The following is a 22,474-nucleotide window of genomic DNA, read 5'->3' as shown; positions in this document are numbered from 1 at the left end:
GGTCAAGTAGGTCTTCTCCAGAAGATCCTCTTCAGTCAAAGTTTCATTGCAAAACTTGAGAAGTGATCGGATTCGACAAACTTCATAATTATATTCATTCACATACTTAAAGTCTTGGAAGCGCAAGTGCTGCCAGTTGTGTCTTGCTTCAGGCAAGAATATGTCCTTTTGGTGATCAAAACGATCAGCCAAAACGACCCATAATGCACGTGGATCCTCATCAGCAAGGTACTCAGTTTGTAGAGCGTCATGGATATGTCTTCGGATGAAGATCATAGCAGTGGCTTTTTCAACTTCGCCAACAAGTTTATCTGTTGCTTCTTCAATAGCAGGACGCAAGTTCTTTGCAGTGAGGTGGAGCTTCACATCTTGAACCCACTTGAGGTAGTTCCTTCCAGAGACCTCCAAAGCGGTGAAGTCGAGTTTGTTCAAATTCGACATGTTCCTATCACAAAATAGATGGACAAGATGTGATTAGTGTAATGGAGAAAAATCAATCCATTCACATAAGAATAGAACATACAGGTTCTAATAGACATGTATTGGTTTAATTTTGCATGAAAAACTTCGGGTTTTCATGGGTGATATGTTTAAGTGAAAACTTCAGGTTTTCAAACAAGACATGTTTATAAGAAACTTCAGGTTTCAAAGTAATTATGAACTTCAGGTAAGTATTGTATAATTATAATGGAATTAATTATTTGGACATCAGGTCAAATTAAAAATGTGGGTGAAAAAATATAAAAACCCAAATTATTTAAAGATATTAAATAATTAAATCTCGGGGACCTAAAGTATGGGCAAAGCCCATGGGTGGCTCATGGGTGAGCTGCAGGCTCACAGGGAAACATGGCAAGAGAAATGGGCTGCTGTAGGCAGCAAAAAAAAAATTTCTTTTTTTTCAGGTTGGGCCACTGCAGGCGAGCCCATAAAAACAAAAAAATTGTTTTTTTTTTCATTAGGTCGAGAAGAAAATGGCCAAATTGATGGGCTACAATCTGGGAGCCCAGATGGCAAGGTTTCAAGCAGAACACCAAAGCCCGGAAGGCTGGTGTTTGTGACCGTGTCCATCTAAGCCCTAATGGGCTCGGGTCTGAACCAAAAACACCCCAGCGTGTGCTGGGTGTGTATCACCGGGGAAGAACACCGGTTTTGATCGATGGCGGCACTGCAAGTGGTCGTGTCGGGGTTGTTGGGGCTCGGAGTGAGTCACGGTTGTCATGGACAACCACGGAGATAAGAAAATCTCAACGTTTCAACAACTATAAAACCCTAAAAATTAAAATCGAATTTTTGAGAAAATTCCGACGAGATTCCGGTGAATCTCGGTTCAATTGCCGACATGGGACGACTTCAAGTCGTCGGGAATATGAACCAAAAGGTCAGGGTTGTGGCTACAGGCCATGCCATGGTCGGGGACACCATGAAAGGTGTCGGATTTCTGGGTTTGGGGTTTTTGGAGCTTTTGCTCTGTGGGTTTTCTGGAAAATAGGAGAGCTGAAGGCTCACGGTTTGGCGTGGAGACCCTATATGCAGGATGGTGGTCGCGGGTTTGAAAGAACCCTAGGTCCCAATCGCAAAAAAAAAAAAAATTCTCTTTTTTCTTTCATTAATTCAATTAGATGCATATATAATTCAATGAATCACATATTTACTTTGATGCATATGCAAATAATAGTTTCAATGCATGTACATATGTAAGATTCAATTTATGACAAATATCAAATTCACATAATTGCAACAATTTTGGTTATGAGGCATACACAATTTATGTAGAATCTAAAATACGTTAAACGTAAAGTTGGGTCATGCATCATGGTGAATGTTGATGCTATCAGGGCTTGCAAAATATCGAGTTAAAAGCCGTTGTTTTGAAAGAACCTGATTGCGTGATGATATGGATGAACTAGTTTGATGCAAAAAAAGATTCTCCAACATCAGATTCTTAAGCGCAGCAGTATGAGTGTGCTAATAACGTGTTGTGCTCTATTTTTATCTGACAAAGGGAGAGGGGCCGACGGCACAGGAGAAAGGGAAGAGAGATGTGTGTTTATAGAATTGTAGGGGAATGCGTGTTGTTATCCCACCTACATTGTGCCTTTATTTATAGTAGTAAAGGGAGGGAAGATATTCCTTCTTCTCCAAGTAATACAAGTTGTAATAGGAAAGGATAACTAGAATCAAATCTAATCTAGGATTTACACAATCATACTTAGACTAGGAATGTTCACAACAGTAACTGACATATAATTCATAAATATATTAATGCTAGGGACTTTGATCAAAATCTAAAAACTAATAAGGTCTTAGTCAATGAACATTAGAAACTAAGGACCAGATACTAATTTTTCCATATATATATATATATATATATAGTTTGAATCGAGTTGAGAAGAACAAATCTTTCATCCAAAGAGGAGACAAAGAAAGCACAGCAAACAAACCAGTCATGTGACCAAAACTAATAATCTTTGGTGGTTTAAGACCCAAAACTTTATGTGCCACATGCCTACACTAGTAGGAAAAACTACAAATTTCGTCGCGCAAGGACGCCTTGTGCAACGAAGAACATATCTTCGTTGGGCAAGGTTGGTAAACTTTGTGTGATGGAGAACTTCATTGTGCAAAAATGTTTGTATGACAAAAAAAGATGTTTGTTGCGCAAAGCCAAGAAGAAAACCGCGGGTGATTTTTTTTTTGCACGAAAATAAATGTGTCACAAAGATTTTCCTGCAGAACCTTTGCGCGACAAAGGCTTCGTCGCGCAAAGCTTGTTTAGTTTCTAGGGCAGAGCATTCAATGCATGGGAAATTGAGGAACACTTGCACGACAAAGGCTTCGTCAAGCAAGTTACAGTCAATTTTGAGTTAGAGCATTTAGTGTATGTGAATCAATAGGAATCTGCACTACATTTAGTGCAGGTCTTTACGCAACAAAGCCTTCGTCGCGCAAAGGCCCTAACCTTCCTATAAATATGTGCTTTTGCTATCCTTATTCTTCACAATTATGTTATCCATATTCTTCATAATTTTGTTCGTGCTGGGATGGAGGATAAAAACAAGGATCAGAGCATGCTCACCAACCCAAATGATTTAAGGCAACATGTGGAGTTCATGTATGCGATTGTTGTAGCCATGGAGAATAATTGTCCTACTGCTGAGTGACGCTATTGAAAAAATGTGCCCGAGAATGTGAAGAAGGCGGTGATGGATGAATTATTAGTAAGTATATTGTTGATAGATCAATAATTAATTTTGTGAAATGTGTAAGTATACTCTTGATGATGATACGAACGAAGAGTTGAAGAAGTTGGTGGAGGCGGCGTTCGAGAGAGGTTACAACCGATAGCGTTATGATGTCAAGCAGAATGGAGCACCATCAAAATAGTAGTTTTAAATTTATGTTTTTATGACAATATTTAAATTCAAGGTTTTTTTATAAGTTATGTATTTGGACTTAATTATACTTTAATTCCTGTTTGGTTTTTAAATAATTGAATGGAATATAATATCAATTTATTTAAGATTTTAATTTTTTTTTAGAATAATATTAAAACTGAAAATTTGTTTGCAAATGATTGATCAGTTAGCTGTATGTGTTAATTTTATTAGTTAAATAATAATATTTGTTAAATATAATATAATAGTGAGTTTTTAATTTATTAATTTTTACATGACAGTCTAATTGGGACATTGACAAAAATGACCCAGATTTGATGAAGGCTATAGACAACATGTTCATGTCGCGTTTTCGGGGGTGGAAGTTTGATAATCATTGCATGGCAGAACTACAACAAGAACCACAACTACCGGTAAATGAGTAGAATAGGATTTTTTATTTTTATTTTATTGCTTATTTAATAATTAGAACTAAATTTTAAGTTTTTTTAGTATGAAGAGTTTAATTAAATATGTAGTAATGTTTAATATTAATAAAATTAATGCATTTTAATAAATATGTATATTAATTAATTATGCAGAAATGGTATAATGAAATAAGTTTTTGATTTATTAAGTATTTATATGGTTTGAAAAAATTTGAAGAGTGAATGAAAAAATTAATTTTTTTCCGAAAAAAGGACATTAAAAAAAAAGTAATGCGTCGGGATTGTCGTTAGTCTCGAAGGTATAATTTTTCTTAACTAACTTATTTAATTTCCATTCATTTAAATTGTGTTGTATGTAGTTTATAGGTGTTGTGAGTTTATGTATTTGTATGCAAACATTTTTGTATAGATGTACAAAAAATGGTTTGCAATGTTCATATGAGCTTAGTTTCTCCTTTGAGAATTAGTTGGATTTCGCAAATGGATGCGAAAGCATGACTGCGGTCCAATTAATTCTTAAATTGTCCTAAAATTTTGAACAGTTTGAGAATGCACAATTACATGTTGTATTTTGTGGTTCACGCATTAGAGTTTGAATGTGGGAAATGTGGTAGCATATCTTTGCGTTCTTCGGGTGCATTATAGTTTTTTGTATCTACGTCCTGCTGTAAACATTGAAATTTCGGTGGCATAAATGTTAGCCATTGCATTAAGATTACATTTGTAAACATTGAAATTTTGGTGAAATAAATGTTGACCATTGTATTAAAATTACAACCTTCATTCACTTCACCTACAACATCCACCCAAGTTCACCTACAACATCCACCAAGTTTCACCTACAACATCCACCAAGTTTCACCTACAAACATCCACCAAGTTTCACCTACAACATCCACCAAGTTTCACCTACAACATCCACAAAAATTCACCTACAACATCCACCAAAACAAATGGATGGTGGTGATTCATTCCCAAAGCCTATAAATAGGCTCTCCATCAAAGAATCAAGGGGAGGAAATTTACATACATTTTCTCTACTCTCAAGCAAATCCCGAAGAATCAAGAAAGCCCTATTCGTTCTTCGTCAAATCCTTCTTCAAGATCAAGCCCCAACGGCCCTTGAAGAAACTTCCACTAATTCAAGATCAAGCCCCGACGACCCTTGAAGAAAGTGTTCATCATTCATTATCCGTTCATCCTAAAGATCAAGCCCCGACGGCCCTTTGGATCAACAACAACAAATCTACCCATTACAAAGACAGAATCAGAGGCTAAATTTGTAGAAGAGATTGTAGCCCCTAAATCATTAATACAAATATTATTTTGTACACGTTGTTCTTGTTTTAGGAATTTCCGTGTTTACAAATTTGGCACGCTCGGTGGGACCGTCTTTACCTCTCATCTCTATCTTTGAATCCGCAACAAGCACAAATGGCGTCAAAGAAGGCCCAAGTTGTTCTCGCTGCCGATGCAAGAAACAAGAGCATCATCACGGCAGGGGGCGTCACTTCAGGCATCATAACTCAAAGCAAGGCAAAAGCTCTTTCTGTCGCCTCTTCCGCCCCTGCATCAACTTCGCCGAAGGCACAAGAGGACCTGAGGCACGAACCGGTGATCACCTTGGCCTCGCTCAGGGCGCCAAGAGAGGAAAGCCAGATGAAGTACTCTGAATCCTTACTTTCCGATGCCGACTCAAGCAGCGGCATAACTATGCAAGTCATGGTTACTGGAGCGACTTCAATTGAGGAGCAGCTGGCTCAGATGAATGAAGCAATCGCAAAACTCACAAGGACTGTAGAGGACAAAGACCTGCAAATCGCAGCACTCGCTAACCAACTAGATGCAAAGCCCGATGAGAAAGTCAGGCAAGGGGATAATCCAGTAAAGAAAGAAAACGACGAGGATGAGGAGCCTCCAGTGGAGAACGTCGAATAGAAGCTAAAGCCAGACCAAGCGGCGACGCTCATGGGATCTCTCTCTATCCAGGAGCTGCAGGAGATGATCGCCAACACCATCAAGGCCCAATATGAAGGAAGCTCACATGATTCCGTACTATACTCAAAGCCCTACTCCAAGAAGATTGACGCTTTGAAGATGCCGAGGGGTTATCAGCCACCAAAGTTCATGCAGTTCGATGGAAAGGGGAACTCGAAGCAGCAGGTCGCCCACTTCATTGAAACCTGCAGCAATGCTGGAACAGAGGGAGACTACCTCGTCAAGCAATTCGTGCGCTCGCTGAAAAGCAATGCCTTTGACTGGTACACCGACATCGAGCCCGAGTCTATCAACAGTTGGGATCAGCTAGAAAGGGAATTCCTCAACCGCTTCTACAACATGCGCCGCACCGTAAGCATGCTGGAGCTGACCAGTACGAAATAGTGGAAGAAGGAACCTGTCGTCGACTACATCAATAGATGGCGTTCATTAAGTCTGGATTGCAAAGATCGGCTTTCTGAAACCTCTGTCATTGAGATGTGTGTTCAAGGCATGCACTGGGGGTTACATTACATTCTCCAAGGCATAAAACCAAGAATGTTTGAGGAGCTGGCAACTCGTTCCCACGACATGGAGCTGAGTATCGCCAATCATGAAAAGAATGAGCTGATCACCCACTTCAAAAAGGATAAGGTGTTCGCCCCGAGTGTAGACAAGACCGGAAAAAAGCCCGCCAAGGAAACTTTTACCGTCAACACTACCCCCATCGAAACCTCATCCGCGCCTATCAAGACCTCCTCTGCGCCTATCAAGATTTCCTCCAAGACCAAGGCAAAGGAGACAAAGAGAAGTGAGCCTCCTCGCACCCAAGACAAGTATAAAAACACCTTGAGAGAGTTGGAGCAAAAGACGTACCCTTTTCCTGACTCAGATATGGATGCAATGTTAGATGACTTGCTAGAAAAGAAGGTGATTGAGTTACCAGAGTGCAAGCGCCCTGAAGAAATGAATCGAACGAACGATCCTAGGTACTACAAGTACCATCGTATCGTGAGCCATCATGTGGGCAAGTGATTCGTCCTTAAAGAACTCATTATGAAGCTAGCGCAACAAGGGAGAATCGAGCTCAACCTTGAAGACACAGCCGCAACACATACTACTACAGTGGCGTTTGGATCCTTCGATCCCATGCCTCTCCAAGCGACACCTGACCATTCCTATCAATGCGCAAGTTACACGGCGCTTTCTACACAACCATCGCCGGGGGCAAACGAACAAGATGCACATACCGATGATGAAGAAGGATGGACATAGATGACCTACAAAAAAACAAGGAAACCAAAACCACAAGCCACAAGACCAAAGGTGGAACAAGTGAAAAAACACCATTGCAGCAACAGTAGGAAGCCCAAAAGAAACGTAAAAGTTAATAAGCCAACGTATGCTGGGAACCTATGGAGCAAGAGCCACGCTTTCCTATCTCCTTGCACGAGTACTTCCCGAATGACTTCTTCCAACAGTGCACTATCGTTGCATGCCATATGGTCGAAGTACAAATGGAAGAGCCTTCAAAAGGCAAAGATATCACCACTGAGGGAGAAAAAACCCTCACGCTTGAAGAAGGTCTGCCAACACACTTTAGCATTGAAGAAGCGCTACGATTGCCAAAGAAGATGCGATGCGCATTAGCAGCGATCTTGGAAAGTCCCAATGACCACAAAGCGCAAGAAAGCAAAGACGAAGGCTTGAAGCTTCGGCCACATGAATATGCCACATGCTGTGCCATCGAGGACGCAATCCACTTCACCGACGAAGACTTGCTGTTAGGATCCAAGCCTCACAACCGTCCTCTCTTCGTCTCTGGGTACGTAAGGGAGCACAAAGTCAACCACATACTTGTGGATGATGGATCATCCATAAACATCATGCCAAAGTCAACAATGAATACAATCGGCATCAAGGCAGATGAACTCTCCCTAAGTCGTCTACTAATCCAAGGTTTTAATCAAGGAGGACAAAGAGCGATGGGCATGATCCGAGTGGAGATGACTATTGGTTAACTCAAGTCAAGCACGATATTCCACGTGATTGATGCAAGAACTTCCTACGGCTTGCTCTTAGGAAGGCCTTGGATCCATGCGAATGGAGTAGTACCGTCCACCCTTCACCAATGCTTAAAATTCTACCGAGAATGAGTGAAGGTGATTTATGGCGATACCAAACCATTCACCGAAGCTGAATCACATTTCGCAGATGCCAAGTTCTACATGGATGAAGACATGGTACCTGAAGCTCTTCCAAAAGAGATCAAATCCACGGGCAAAGCAACACCTAAAAAGCAGGAGTGGCAAGCCATGCCCAAGAAGTAAGAAAAAGAAGCCATGCCGTCTTCAAGCAAGAACGATGATGAGCTTGCTAAACCTGCAACAACCAGAGGGAGTAGGACACCCTCAAATAGACCAAACATACCCGTCTTCCGATACATCCCGATGTCGAGAAGAAAGAATGGTCAATCTCCGTTCGAAATTGGAGCAAGCAAAGCCGACGCATAGCGGCATATGGATAATGTAAAGTTGCTCAAGACGAATGCAGTTTTACCTCTGACACAGTTAGGCGACACTAAGGTTGCAAGACTACCACAAGGCTTCATAAAAGCTCTACCAAAGGGGGTGGAACCAAGCTTTCTCCCAACCCAGAGGACCGAAGAAGGTTTTGACCCAAACACCTACAAACTCATGTCGAAAGCTGGGTACGACTTCGCTTCTTCTTCGAATCATGGAAAGAAGGTTTCAAACACCGTTAACAATAAAGAACGTGACCTCACCGAGACTCAAAAGAAGTTGAAGAAGCATGGTTACAGAGTTGACAACAACAAAGCTGGACTTGGCTTCACACCAAATGCACCCGTGAAGATTTCAAGCAAAGCAAAAAATGCTAGCACTCAACACATCAACGTGAGCAGTGAGCAAGATCAAGAGGAGCCTACATCCGTCCCTCGGACGTCAGTCTTCGATAGGATGAATCGTTCAAGACCCAGAATGTTAGCACTTAATCACATTGGTGGTCAAAACCGAACCTCCGTTTTCAAGAGGCTCAACATGCCAACATCCCAAGACTCTGTTTTTGAAAGGTTGTCAAAACCTAAGAAGCAAAGCAACACGGCTAGCTCTCCTCCTCGACGGTCAGTTTTGGGAAGACTTAAAGACAACAAGAAGTTTTCCAGAAATAGCGAGACAACGTCAAAGGAAGAAAAGCTCGACAGGCTAGCAGAAAAGGGTAATATTCGAAGCTCAATTCCTTCAAGGATAAAGCGCCAAGCAATCTTGGAGGTGGACACAAATGGACTATTGAAAGTAAGAAAGCGCACCATCATCCACACTGGACGATCTTCATGCCTACCAGCCCAAGAGGACGACACTGAAGGGGAGGTCCAAGACATCTTCCCTGTCACGATCCAAAAAGACAAAGGAGATAAAACCCCTAAGGAAGACGTCGTTTTTGGCTCTTTTGACTCAAAGTCGTCGCCTCAACCGCTGGAGGCATGCTCCAAGTCAAGCAAAGTTGAAGGAATGACCCATCTCACTTCAAAGAAATTACACGTGAAGCTTACGTCGCATTCACAAGTGCACCAGTCGAAAAGGGGCAAGAAACCATTATTAATACACCTTCAAGCCTGGATGAAGTTGAGATCGACAACATGATCGAAGGTGATCTAATTCAAGAGGTTATGCACATAGGATGGAACTTAAATGTTGCCTTTAAAAAATCAGGAGAACTCCGCACTTGCATAGATTTTCGTAACTACAACACCCGGAAAGACGACACCGAAGAGTAATCCTAAGATGTCTTCCACATTACGATCCAAGAAAGCACAGAAGATGAGATCCCCGAAGAAGATGTCACTGCTGCGCCACTACAACTCGAGGATGGGGGGCAATCCACGGTTGATGATCTCAAGGAGCTCAACTTAGGCACAAAAGAGGAGCAGAAACCTATCTTCGTGAGTGCGCTGCTAAGTGCGGACAAGGTAGATGAGTATTACCAACTGTTATCAGAGTACAAAGACGTCTTTACTTGGACTTACAAGGAAATGCACGGCCTTGACCCTGTCATCGCTGTGCATCATCTTGCAGTTAAGCCTGGAATACGACCGATAAAGCAAACTCAAATGCGCTATCGATCCGAGCTCATTCCATAAATCGAGGTAGAGATTGACAAGCTAATTGAAGCAGGCTTCATTCGAGAGGTGCAATACCCCAAGTAGATCTCCAACATCGTCATCGTTCTTAAGAAATCTGGACAAATACCTGTTTGTGTAGACTTCCGGGACCTCAATGACGCTTGCCCAAAAGATGACTTTCCGTTGCCGATCATCGAAATCATTGTGGACGCAACCACTGGCCACAAGGCACTGTCATTCATGGACGGCTCTTCTGGATACAATCGAATTCGTATGGCTCTCGAAGATGAGGAACTAACAGCATTCCGAACTCCAAAAGGTATCTACTGCTACAAGGTGATGCCTTTTGGTCTAAAGAACGCTGGAGCCACATATCAGCGAGCGATGCAAAAAATCTTCAGTGACATGCTGCACAAAAACATAGAATGTTATGTGGACGACGTAGTGGTCAAAACAAAGAGAAGATCAGATCACTTAAAGGATTTACGAGTAGTGTTCGAAAGGCTACGAAAATACAACCTCAAGATGAACCCGTTAAAGTGTGCGTTTGGCGTCACCTCGGGAAAGTTCCTCAGCTTCATTGTCAAGCACCGTGGCATTGAAGTGGACCAATCAAATATCAAGGCCATTCAAAGCATGCCCGAGCCAAGAAACCTGCACAAGCTGAAAAGTCTACAAGGATGACTAGCCTTCATCAGACGCTTCATCTCCAACCTTGCAGGGCGTTGTCAACCGTTCAGTCGACTCATGAAAAAGGATGTTCCGTTCGTATGGGACGACGCGTGCCACAATGCTTTTGAAAGCATAAAAAAATATTTATCAAGTCCACCTATCCTGGGGGCGCCTGTGCCCGGGAAACCACTCATATTGTACATCGCCACTCAGGAAAGTTCAGTGGGAGCACTCTTGGCACAGGAAAACGAATTCCAGAAAGAATGAGCGTTTTACTACCTAAGTCGAACGCTCACCGGCGCTGAGTTGAACTACTCCCCAATAGAAAAAATGTGCCTTGCATTGGTGTTTGCCATCCAGAAGCTCAGACATTACATGTATGCTTACACCATCCACTTGGTTGCTAAAGCTGACCCGGTCAAATACGTCATGTCCAAGCCAGTTTTGACAGGGCGACTAGCTAAATGGGCGTTGCTTCTCAATCAATACGAGATCATCTACGTCCCATCTAAAGCCGTCAAGGGACAAGCATTAGCAGACTTCCTTGTCGATCATCCAATCCCAGCCGATTGGAAAATCTCATACGACTTGCCTGACGAGGAGGTATTCTACATCGACATATTCCCGACATAGACGATGTTCTTCGACGGATCCGCACGAGCAGACGGAGTGGGAGCAAGAGTAGTATTCATGTCGCCACAAAGGTAAATACTACCTTATTCATTCCAACTAAGCGAATTATGCTCCAAATAGTGATCAACATGGAAATCACAACCCTTGAGGTATATGGCGACTCCAAGCTCATAATTAATCAACTCTTAACTGAATATGAGGTGAGGAAAGATGATCTCGTTCTGTACTTCCGACTAGCAACTCAGCTGCTACAAAAGTTTGAGGCCGTAACAGTAGAACATGTGCCGAGAAAAGAAAATCAAATGGCAGACGCTCTCGCCAACCTAGCCTCGAGTATGACACTAGGAGAAGACGAAGCTGCAGACGTGCCAGTTTGCCAAAGATGGGTCATCCCCCTCGTCATCGAAATGCTACTAGATGATACAAAGTCATCTCAGTACTTCCAGTCGATGTTGAAGAATGGAGACAACCGTTGATTGACTACTTAGAGCATGGAAAACTTCCAAATGATTCTAGACACCCCTCTGAAATACGTCGACGAGCACCTCGCTTCCTCTACTACAAAGAAACACTCTACCGGCGCTCTTTCGAATGAGTACTTCTGAGATGCCTAGGTGAAGAAGAAGCCAATCAAGCCATGGAAGAAGCACACTCAGGCGTGTGCGGGGCGCATCAATCTGGACCAAAGCTACATTTCCAGCTCAAAAGAATGGGTTACTACTGGCCAAGCATGGTGAAGGATTGCCTGGAACATGCCAAAAGGTGCCAAGCCTGCCAATTCCACGCCAACTTCATACATCAACCACCTGAACCATTACACCCTACAGTTGCTTCATGGCTATTCGATGCATGGGGATTAGACGTCGTAGGACCAATTACTCCAAAGTCATCTCCAGGAGAAGCTTACATCCTAGCTGCAACAAATTACTTCTCCAAATGGGCTGAAGCCATACCCCTAAGGGAAGTAAAAAAGGAAACCGTTGTCCGTTTCATCAAAGAGCATATCATCTACAGATATGGTGTGCCTCGCTACATTATCACTGACAATGGAAAACAGTTCTCCAACCGACTTGTAGACGAACTCTGTGAGAAATACAAGTTCAAGCAGCATAAGTCTTCCATGTATCATGCTCCGGCCAACGGTCTTGCAGAAGCATTCAACAAAACATTGTGCAACCTCTTAAAGAAGGTGATCGGCCGAACAAAGAGAGACTACCCAAGCTACCCCTTATTCTCTCGTATATGGCGTGGAAGCTGTTCTACCGCTAGAAAGTTAAATCCCCTCACTAAGGATGGCTATACAAGAAGGCTTGACTGATGAAGAGAATGCAAAGTTGCGCCTTCAAGAGTTGGAGGCACTCGACGAAAGAAGGCTCGAAGCTCAACAACACTTGGAATGCTACCAAGCACGGCTATCCAAGGCATTCAACAAGAAGGTCCGCCCAAGGTCTTTCCAAAATGGAGATCTCATCCTTGCATTACGAAGGCCTATCATCACAACTCACAAGACAAAAAGCAAGTTCACATCAAAGTGGGATGGACCGTACGTAATACAAGAGGTCTACACGAAAGGTGCCTACTTAATCATGGCAGAAGACGGCTTGAAGATCGGCCCCATCAATGGCAGATTCTTGAAGTGCTACTACCCCTAAAAGGCGACGACCCAGGCTCCTAGCCTGCATGAGCCTAAACTGCACACGGCACAAAGCTCCTGGCCCGCAAGAGCATAAACTGTGTACGGTAAAATCATCATCAAAATCACCATAAAAAAAAAAATCATCGCTCATTTGAACTACGTTATGACTTGATCCCTCATCAACCGGGGGTACGTTGGCAACTTGAAACTTCAAAACTTCAAGTACAGTCACATCACCAACAAAAACACAAACACTTTGAAGAATAAAGAGCAAATTCAAAATATGAATACTTTATTTCTTTAAAGGAATGATTTGGTTACAAAGCCGTATTACAAAGGTGGAGCTCACATTTTTTCTAAAGAGGAATGATATTCTATGCCAATTCAAGCACGCGCCGCACCAAGAAACCCAATCGTGCTATCGTCAAGCCACTCACGAGTGTATATTACTATTAGCAAGTCAATAATGGAAAAGGAAATGGGTGGTGGTGACAAAATGATGCTTCCAGTCACCATCTAAAAGGAAATGGGTGCACTAGTCACCATCTAAAAGGAAGTGGGTGCATAGGGAAGTAATACATCTTAGTCAGATATACGTTTTATTTGCGTTTCTCTTTGTTCTTCGTCAAATCCTTCTTCAAGATCAAGCCCCAACGGCCCTTGAAGAAACTTCCACTAATTCAAAATCAAGCCCCCACGGCCCTTGAAGAAAGTGTTCATCATTAATCATCTGTTCATCCTAAAGATCAAGCCCCGACGACCCTTTGGATCAACAACAACAAATCTACCCATTACAAAGACAGAATCAGAGGCTAAATTTGTAGAAGAGATTGTAACCCCTAAATCATTAATACAAATATTATTTTGTACACGTTGTTCTTGTTTCAGGAATTTCCGTGTTTGCACCTGCACTTAAAGAGCTGTAGGAAAATGCTGCCAAAATTTTCCCACGATCAAACTCTAATGTGTTGGAACCGTAAATTATAGCACGTAATTGTGCATTCTCGAATGAGATAGGACCCATACCAAAGGTATAAGGTGGCATGTCATAACTGAAGTTATTGTAACCCTTGTAATTTGTTTTGTTTGCAAGTGAAATAGACAAACAGTGGATACATAATCCTAACAGATGTGATGATGATTATTTGTATGGAATAAATCAGTTCATTGATTTTTCAATTGCAAACAACAACGGTTCAACTCAAATTCGGTGTCCTTGTAGAAAGAGTAACAACTTATTGATTGAATATTTTGAAATTGTTCGATACCATTTAGTCAGAAATTGGATGATGGAAACCTATACTATATGGAATCATCATGGAGAACAAATACAATATGCTTCATCCTCCCACATTACCCGAGTAGTAGATACAGGTGAATTTGTTATGGACCAAATGACCAAATTATGGACATTATCAATGATATTTTTCCAACCCCTAGTTCAAATATGAATGAGGAAGTAAAAGATGACATCCCCCCCACCATGGACAGTGAAGCATTCAAAAAATATGAAAAACTATTAAAAAGTGCCAAGCAAGAATTATACCCCTGTTGCGAAGGATTTTCAGTGTTCACGACTTTTGTTGAGTTGATGCATGGCAAAACAAAGTTTCGTATGTCAAAGCAGTGTTTTGATTACTTTTTGGGGGTTTTCAAGATGATGCTTCCAAAGGACAATTGCCTTCCTAAAGATCATAAAAGTGCAAAGAAGGTGCTTAGTGGCCTTGGATTAGGATGTGAAAAAATAATTGCATTTTGTTCTACAAAGAGAATAAAGTGTTGGATAAATGCCTTGTATGTAATGAGTCGTAATTTAAAATGACCTCTCAGAATAAAGCAACGAAGATTCCATAAAAAGTTATGTGTTATCTCCTATTAAAGCCCAGATTGCAGCGATTGTATATGTCGACGCACACTGCAAGCGACACGAGGTGGCATAAGGATCGACAAGTAGATGATGTTATGAGCCATCTTGCTAATAGAGGAGCCTACAAAGAGTTTGATCGGCTGTATCCCGATTTTGTACGTGAGCCCTAGAACGTTAGATTGGGACTTGCGAAACACGGGTTTAATCTGTTCAGGATTTTAAACCAAAACCACAACACTTGGCCAATTTTCATAATTCCGTATAATTTGCCGCCTTGGAAGTGCATGAAAAAAGAATATATGATGATGACATTGTTGATAACCGAAGATCTGGGCACATCTATTGATGTGTATTTACAATCGTTGGTCGATGAACTAAAAGAATTATAGGAAAACAGTATTCCCACGTACGATAAATCTACCGGGAAGATGTTCACTTTGAGAGCAGCCGTGATGTAGACTATAAACTATTTTCTTGCATGCACTATGATGTTTGGGTGGAGCACTAAGGGCTATTATGCATGGCCAGTTTGCAAAAAGAACACAACGTCTAGTTGGCATGAGGGAAAAGTTTGTTACCTAGGGCATCGTAGATGGTTGCTATGGGACCAAAAGTGGCGTCAGAACGATACAACCTTCTTTAACAGCACAAAGCTTCGACCAAGACCCAAAGAATGGTCCTGCGATGAAATTTTGGCTCAGGTGAATTGGTTGGATTTTGCTCTGTTAAGGAAATCTGTAAATAGGACAAGACCAAACACACATCTAAACTGGACACACAAGACGAGGTTGTTCAAGCTCCTGTACTGGTCCAAATTAATATTGAGACACAACATCAATATAATACATGTTGGGAAAAATGTGTTTGATACATTGGTTGGAACTATACTAAACAAAGGACACAATAAAAGCTTGAATCGATCACAAAAAATGGGCATTAGGCCAGGTTTATGGATGATGAGGGACGAAGACATAGCCAAAAAGAAGCTTGCATCGTTTTCGATGAAACTGGATAAGAGAAAATAGTTTTTGTAGTTTCTATCTTTTGTAAAGTTTCCAGATAGGTATGCTTCAAACATCGACAGTTGCACAAACGTGGATGAAGGCAAATTTTTCAGCCTCAGGAGTTATGATTGTCATGTCATACTTCAACGCCCTATCCCAGTGGGAATTCGACACCTCTTTCCTGAATACGTGGTGAAGCCGATTATGTTGTTGGCAAGATATTTTTCTCAATTAACTGCAAGATCTTTGTGCAACTCCGCCTGTGTAAGTTTATCTTACATTGCCGGCCCCAAGCCTGGGTAAAGGAGGAGGGGAAGGGCGTCAAGTAGTCGACAGTCGGCATTCCACGGTTACGTCGAATCCTTATGAAAATGAATCCAGAATGAAATCGCGCTAAAGCTAGGGCGTCAACCGTAAGTGACGCGCTGTGTGGCCCGAGCACAGTGATAAGTGAGCAAGGGTCGTTGTATCTCCATCGGCACCCAGATGCAGTGTTAAATGAGCAAGGGGGACATAGAAACTTCTTTTCGAACGACTCCACTCAAAGTTGTTTGGGAGCATATGCTCCTATCAACTTTACACAGGACACACAAAAGAAGTACTTTGATCCTATTGGATGGGGGAAGGTGAAGAAGCTAGGACATAAGGGTAGAGTTCAAGAGAGTATAATGCGTTTAGGAACGTGGAATATAGGAACCTTAACGGGAAAATCTATGGAAGTAGTGGAAGTTATGGTGAGGAGAAGGATAAATATTATGTGCCTGCAAGAAACTAAGTGGGTTGGTCTTAAGGCAAAGGATCTAGAAAACTCAGGGTTTTAACTTTGGTATTCGGGCACAAATAGAACGAGAAACGATGTTGGCATCATTGTGGACAAGACCTTGACACAAGATGTTGTAGATGTCAAGAGGGTAGGAGATAGAATCATGGAAATCAAGATTGTAATAGAACAAGAACTCATCAATGTGATTAGTGCGTACGCACCTCAAGTAGGATTGGATATGAGTTCGAAGGAGAAATTTTGGGAAGACCTTGGAGACTTGGAGCAAGGAATTGCCCAGACGGAGAAGTTATTTATAGGAGGAGATTTAAATGGACACGTGGGCAGGGAGACAGGCAACTATGGAGGTTTTCATGGTGGCCATGGTTTTGGGGAGAGAAACGAGGATGGGGAAGCTATCTTGGATTTTGCAATGGCATATGATCTTTTCTTAGCCAACACCTTCTTTAAGAAGAGAGAATAACATGTGATCACCTACAAGAGTGGGTCGTCAAAAACACAAATAGATTTTCTTCTAATGGGGAAAGGGGATCGTATAACTTGTAAGGATTGCAAAGTTATACCGGGAGAGAGCTTGGCTAATCAAAATCGCTTGTTGGTGATGGATGTACATATCAAAAGAGTGAGAAAAAAGAACAAGACTTGGAAGTGCCCAAGGACTAGATGGTGGAATCTAAAAGGAGAAAAACAAGCCATTTTCAAAGAGAAAGTAATAACCTAGTGTGGGTGGGATAGAGAGGGGGAAGCTAGCCAAAGGTGGGATTCCATGGCTAGTTGTATCCGAAAAGTAGCAAAAGAGGTATTAAGCGAGTCCAAGGGCTTTGCTCCACACCAAAAGGAATCTTGGTGGTGGAATGAAGAGGTACAAACAAAGGTGAAGGCTAAGAAGGAATGTTCTAAAGCCTTATACAAGGACATGACTGATGAAAATGGTGAAAGGTATAGAAGAGCGAAGCAAGAGGCGAAGAAAGGTGTGAGAGAAACTAAGTTAACGGTTTATGACGATATGTATAAGCGACTAGATACCAAAGAAAGAGAGTTGGATATCTATAAACTAGCTAGAGCAAGGGAAAAGAAGACAAGGGACCTAAACCAAGTGAGGTGCATCAAGGATGAGGATGGAAAGGTTCTTGCTACAGAGAACGCAGTCAAAGACAGATTGAGAGGTTATTTTCATAATCTTTTCAATGAAGGACATGAAAGGATTACTTTTTTAGAGGAGTTAAGTAACTCAGAAGAGTGTAGAAACTACTCATTTTATCGTCGAATTAGGAATGAAGAAGTGGTTGTAGCTTTGAAGAAGATGAAGCATAGAAAAGCAGTGGGCCCAGACGATATACTGATCGAAGTGTGGAAAGTCTTGGGAGAGATAGGTATAACATGGCTCACTGACCTTTTCAATAGGATTTTGAAAACGAAGAAGATGCCAAATGAGTGGCGAAAGAGCACTTTGGTGCCTATCTACAAGAATAAGGGCGACGTACAAAATTGCATGAACTATAGGGGTATTAAGCTAATGAGTCATACAATGAAGCTCTGGGGGAGAGTCATTAAGCATAGATTGAGGCAAGAGACACGGGTTTCGGATAACCAATTCGGGTTCATGCCAGAGCGCTCAACCATGGAGGCAATCTATCTCTTACGAAGATTGATGGAAAGATATAGAGATGGGAAAAAGGATTTACACATGGTCTTTATAGATTTGGAAAAAGCGTATGATAAGGTCCCAAGAGACATTCTTTGGAGGATTTTAGAGAAGAAATGAGTACGAGTAGCATATATCCAAGCTATAAAGGATATGTATGAAGGAGCAAAGACTGCCGTAAGAACGCATGAAGGACAAACCGAAAGCTTCCCCATAACTGTAGGAATACATCAAGGCTCATCCTTAAGTCCTTACTTTTTTGCTTTGGTAATGGATGAGTTAACAGGACATATTCAAGATGATATTCCTTGGTGTATACTTTTTGTAGATAATATAGTGTTGATAGATGAAACTCAGGAAGGGGTAAATGCGAAGCTTAACCTTTGGAGAGAAGTGTTGGAATCTAAAGGTCTACGCCTAAGCCGATCAAAGACAGAATATATGGAGTGCAAGTTCAGTGCAAATGGAGGCCAAAATGAGTTAGGTTTGAGGATCGGAAATCAGGAAATACCAAAGAGCGATCGTTTTCGCTACTTAGGATCTATCTTGCAAAAGAACGGAGAATTAGATGGAGATCTCAACCATAGAATACAAGCTAGATGGATGAAGTGGAAGAGTGCATCCGGCGTGTTGTGTGACCGTCGTATGCCACTGAAGCTCAAGGGAAAATTTTATAGGATGGCAATAAGGTCGGCGATGCTGTATGGCACAGAATGTTGGGCGGTGAAGCATCAACACGTACACAAAATAGGTGTAGTGGGGATAAGGATGCTTCGTTGGATGTGTGGGCACACAAGAAAGGATAAGATTAGGAATGAGGATATCCGAGGTAAAGTTGGAGTAGCCGAAATTGTAGGAAAGTTGAGAGAAAATCGGTTACGGTGGTTTAGACATGTGCAAAGAAGGCCTACTGACGCTCCGGTTAGAAAATGCGACTACGGGACAAAGGTTCAGGGCCGAAAGGGTAGAGGAAAACCTAGGAAAACTTTGGAAGAAGACATAGAGTATTTGGATCTAACGGAGGACATGACACAGGACCGAGCACAATGGCGTTCTAAGATTCATATAGCCGACCCCACTTAGTGAAGAAGGCTTTGGTGTATTTAACACAATACGTTGGAAATGAAGCAAAGCTTATTTATTGATATCTCCGATAAGTTACAAATATGTACATATACATGAGTCAAAATAAACAAACAAGAGGGAGCCTTCACAAAGGTTGCTTAGGAGAAGTCTCAGCAGTCGGTAGAGCCCCAGAAAAAGAAGGCACCGGAGGGGGATCATTCGGAGCCTCAGTACTGGACAGAACCCTAGAAGGAGGAGGCATCGAAGGTTGATCATTTGGAGCTTCATTACGCGGTACAGCCCCAGAAGACGAAGGCAATAAATGCCTTTGGAACAAACCCACAAACCGCTGATGATCAAGTAAAACCTGACCATCAGATTCCTTCATCTGGTCAAGCTTCCTCTTCATGTTTGTAGCATAGTTATGTGCGAGCCGGTGCAACTGTTTATTCTCTTGCTTGAGCCCTCTAATCTCCTATTTGAGACTCATCACTTCAGCCGCCAATGATTCAACTTGACGGGTTCGAGCAAATAGGTGTTGGGCCATATTAGACACAGAACCTGCACACTGAACACTTAGAGCCAGAGAATCCTTAACAGCCAACTCATCAGACCGTTTGGAAAGTAGTCTGTTATCTTTAGGAGTAAGAAGGTTCCTGGCCACCACCGCAGCGGTTATATCATTTTTCATCACGGAATCCGCAACGATAAGAGGACCAGTAAGGGATAAGAAGGATGGGTGCCATATGTTGTCTGGAGAAGGCGGCTGCCTTTTCAACAAGGTTTAAGTCAAAACGACAGTCGGAAGGGCCAGACATTTTCAAAGGTGTTGAAGAAAGAAGAGATCAGGTAATACCAAAGAGCGACTGTTTTCGCTACCTAGGATCTATCTTGCGAAAGAATGAAGAATTAGATGGAGATCTCTGAAGGAAAAAATTTTGTCCTAGCTAAGAACATGTAAGAACATTTGCATATGTATCCAAATGTTCTTACATGTTCTTAGCTAGGACAAAAAAATTTCCTTCAAGTGGTATCAGAGCCTAGGCCTAGTTTATGGTGAATCCTTTTGGGTTTTGTGATTTTCATGATTTGTGATTTAAATGTTGTAAATGTTACAAGCTTTGTTCTTGCTTTTGAATATAAATTTTGCTAGAAAATTTAGCATCTCAAATGTTGTAGATGTATTTCATTTAAGCATGAATATTGGAACTAAAATTTGGTGCCATGTATGTTGGGAAATTCGGCCAAATCCAAATGGTGATTTTTTGGGTTCATGTTTGTCTTGTTAAAATGGTTTTAAAGTGACTTTTGGAACCCCTAAGTACCCTAGGATATTAGCCCTCTTTTGAGTGGTGAAAAATTGAGTTTTGGTGAGTGAAAACATTGATGGAGCTATTATGAGTTTTCATGAGTGTTCTTCAATGTTCTTGAAGTTCTTGCCAAGAACAAAAAGTTTTGAAGTTTTGATTCAATATATTTATGTTTTTCATAAAGTTTTGGTTTATTATTTGATGGGTGATGGTTATTGGTGAGAAGTGATTAAATGGCTTTAATGTTTGTCATAGACTTTAAGTTTTCTTATCTACCCATCCAAATCACCTTTACCTCACCCACCAAAATCAACTTGAAAAATTTTTTTCAAAAATTTCAATTGTTCACTCCTTGGCCGGCCACCCTAACAAGTAGGGTACTTTTGGGGCCTTTTATGCAATTACATAAAGTTTTGATACTTCTGTGTATTTGCACTTTGGTCCAAAAGTTTACGTTTTTACGTTAAGGCCCAAAAACTCTAAAGGACAAATTGTTTTGATCCTTTAATGATGTTTTTACATTATTAAAATTTTGGGTTCTAGTTGAAATTACATGAAGTTGTGGACTTATGTGTTTTTCAAAGTGACCCCAAAAGTTTGTGTTTTTGCATTGTGGCCCAATTGTTGTGGTCATAGTTTCCTTTTGGCCCAAATAAAATGAGAACAAAAATGGTTTTGTCTCTTTAATGAGAATTTGATTTTCATTTCATTTAGTTCCATTTAAATCAATTCTATGGATCCAAAAACCAATTGTTTAAAGTTGTTTTTCTTAGTTAATATGATTGATTAAGAAAATGGTGATTATGAACCAAAGGCCTCGATAATTGAGCTATGTGATTGGCCGCTTTACATTATGAATGTTTGGGTTAAGTAGTGTAGAATTGAATGTAATTTGATTAATTCAATTTGTTGTAAATGGACATAAGTCCATCATTTGTGTTGTAAAAGGGCATAAGCCCTTCTTATTATTTCATGTATTCCTATTTGTTTAATTGTATGCAAATTGAAATAGTTGGGTTCAACGCCCAATAGGAAATAACGGTTTAATTGGATTAAACGCGTAACTAAAATCAACAACTATCTACCTTAAACCCAAGGTCCAACACAAGGCTCGTGTTGGATCAAATCAAACGGTTCATAATCATCCTAAAAACCTAATATGACTTTATAGTCCATATGAGGATGCAATGCGTTCGTTAGTAGTTCCATATAGTCTCGCTTGTTTCAACGAAACAGTGGGAGTATTATATGCTACTAATTCATATTAACTTGGACCAATAGTTGTGATAGGCCCAAGTTCTTTTAATAAGATTAAAATGATTTTGATGTAGCCCAAAACTACTCCCTCAACAAACGAATATTAAGTTGATAAGCGAGAGATGTTTTGAACATCTCTTCGTAGGCCTTCCACCGTGGTGGGCTCCAATTGTTTGTAACTCATGCACCGGCTTCACCCTATCATGGGGGAGTTCAAAGTATGTGCTTACATCTAGGAGGAGTCCATAAACATATGATGAGGTGAGTGTAGGCAACGAGGATAGCCGACATCGTATCATCGTGAGGCTATTCTTGAACCCTTTCACAAACTAAGCATGGTGGGAATAACTTAACTAAGTGCAATGGAGCCGACATCGTATCATCGTGAGGCAACATTCTCTAGAGGCCAAATGGATGGGTAATTACAAAAGTTGTAAATGAATAAAGCATTATTCTCTCATCATTATTTTTGCTAACCAACATCGTATCATCGTGAAGTGGGCTTGGTAATGGTGAGTCTCCCATACCCCGCTTAGAGTTCAAAATAACTCTCGAATTCCATTGAGGGATGTGGAATTTGCCAAAAATAGTGGGTGGTACTATTTGATTTAAGACCCAATCAAGTAGTTTTAAAACAAACAATCTAATACGATTTCTGTT

The 22,474-nt window shown here is 41.2% G+C and overlaps 1 pseudogene; it reads right to left on the bottom strand.

Annotated features, from left to right (window-relative positions):
• Window positions 1-2,310: 2,310 nt before the first annotated feature.
• The window catches only part of LOC139191828 (short-chain dehydrogenase ptmH-like), a 45,335-nt pseudogene continuing 25,171 nt past the window's right edge, over window positions 2,311-22,474 (bottom strand).

The sequence above is a fragment of the Malus domestica genome, chromosome 15 (assembly GCF_042453785.1).
Source record: "Malus domestica chromosome 15, GDT2T_hap1".
Taxonomy (NCBI): domain Eukaryota; kingdom Viridiplantae; phylum Streptophyta; class Magnoliopsida; order Rosales; family Rosaceae; genus Malus; species Malus domestica.
Note: the sequence above shows the minus strand (reverse complement) of the source record. Positions and strands in the feature narration are given on the sequence as shown.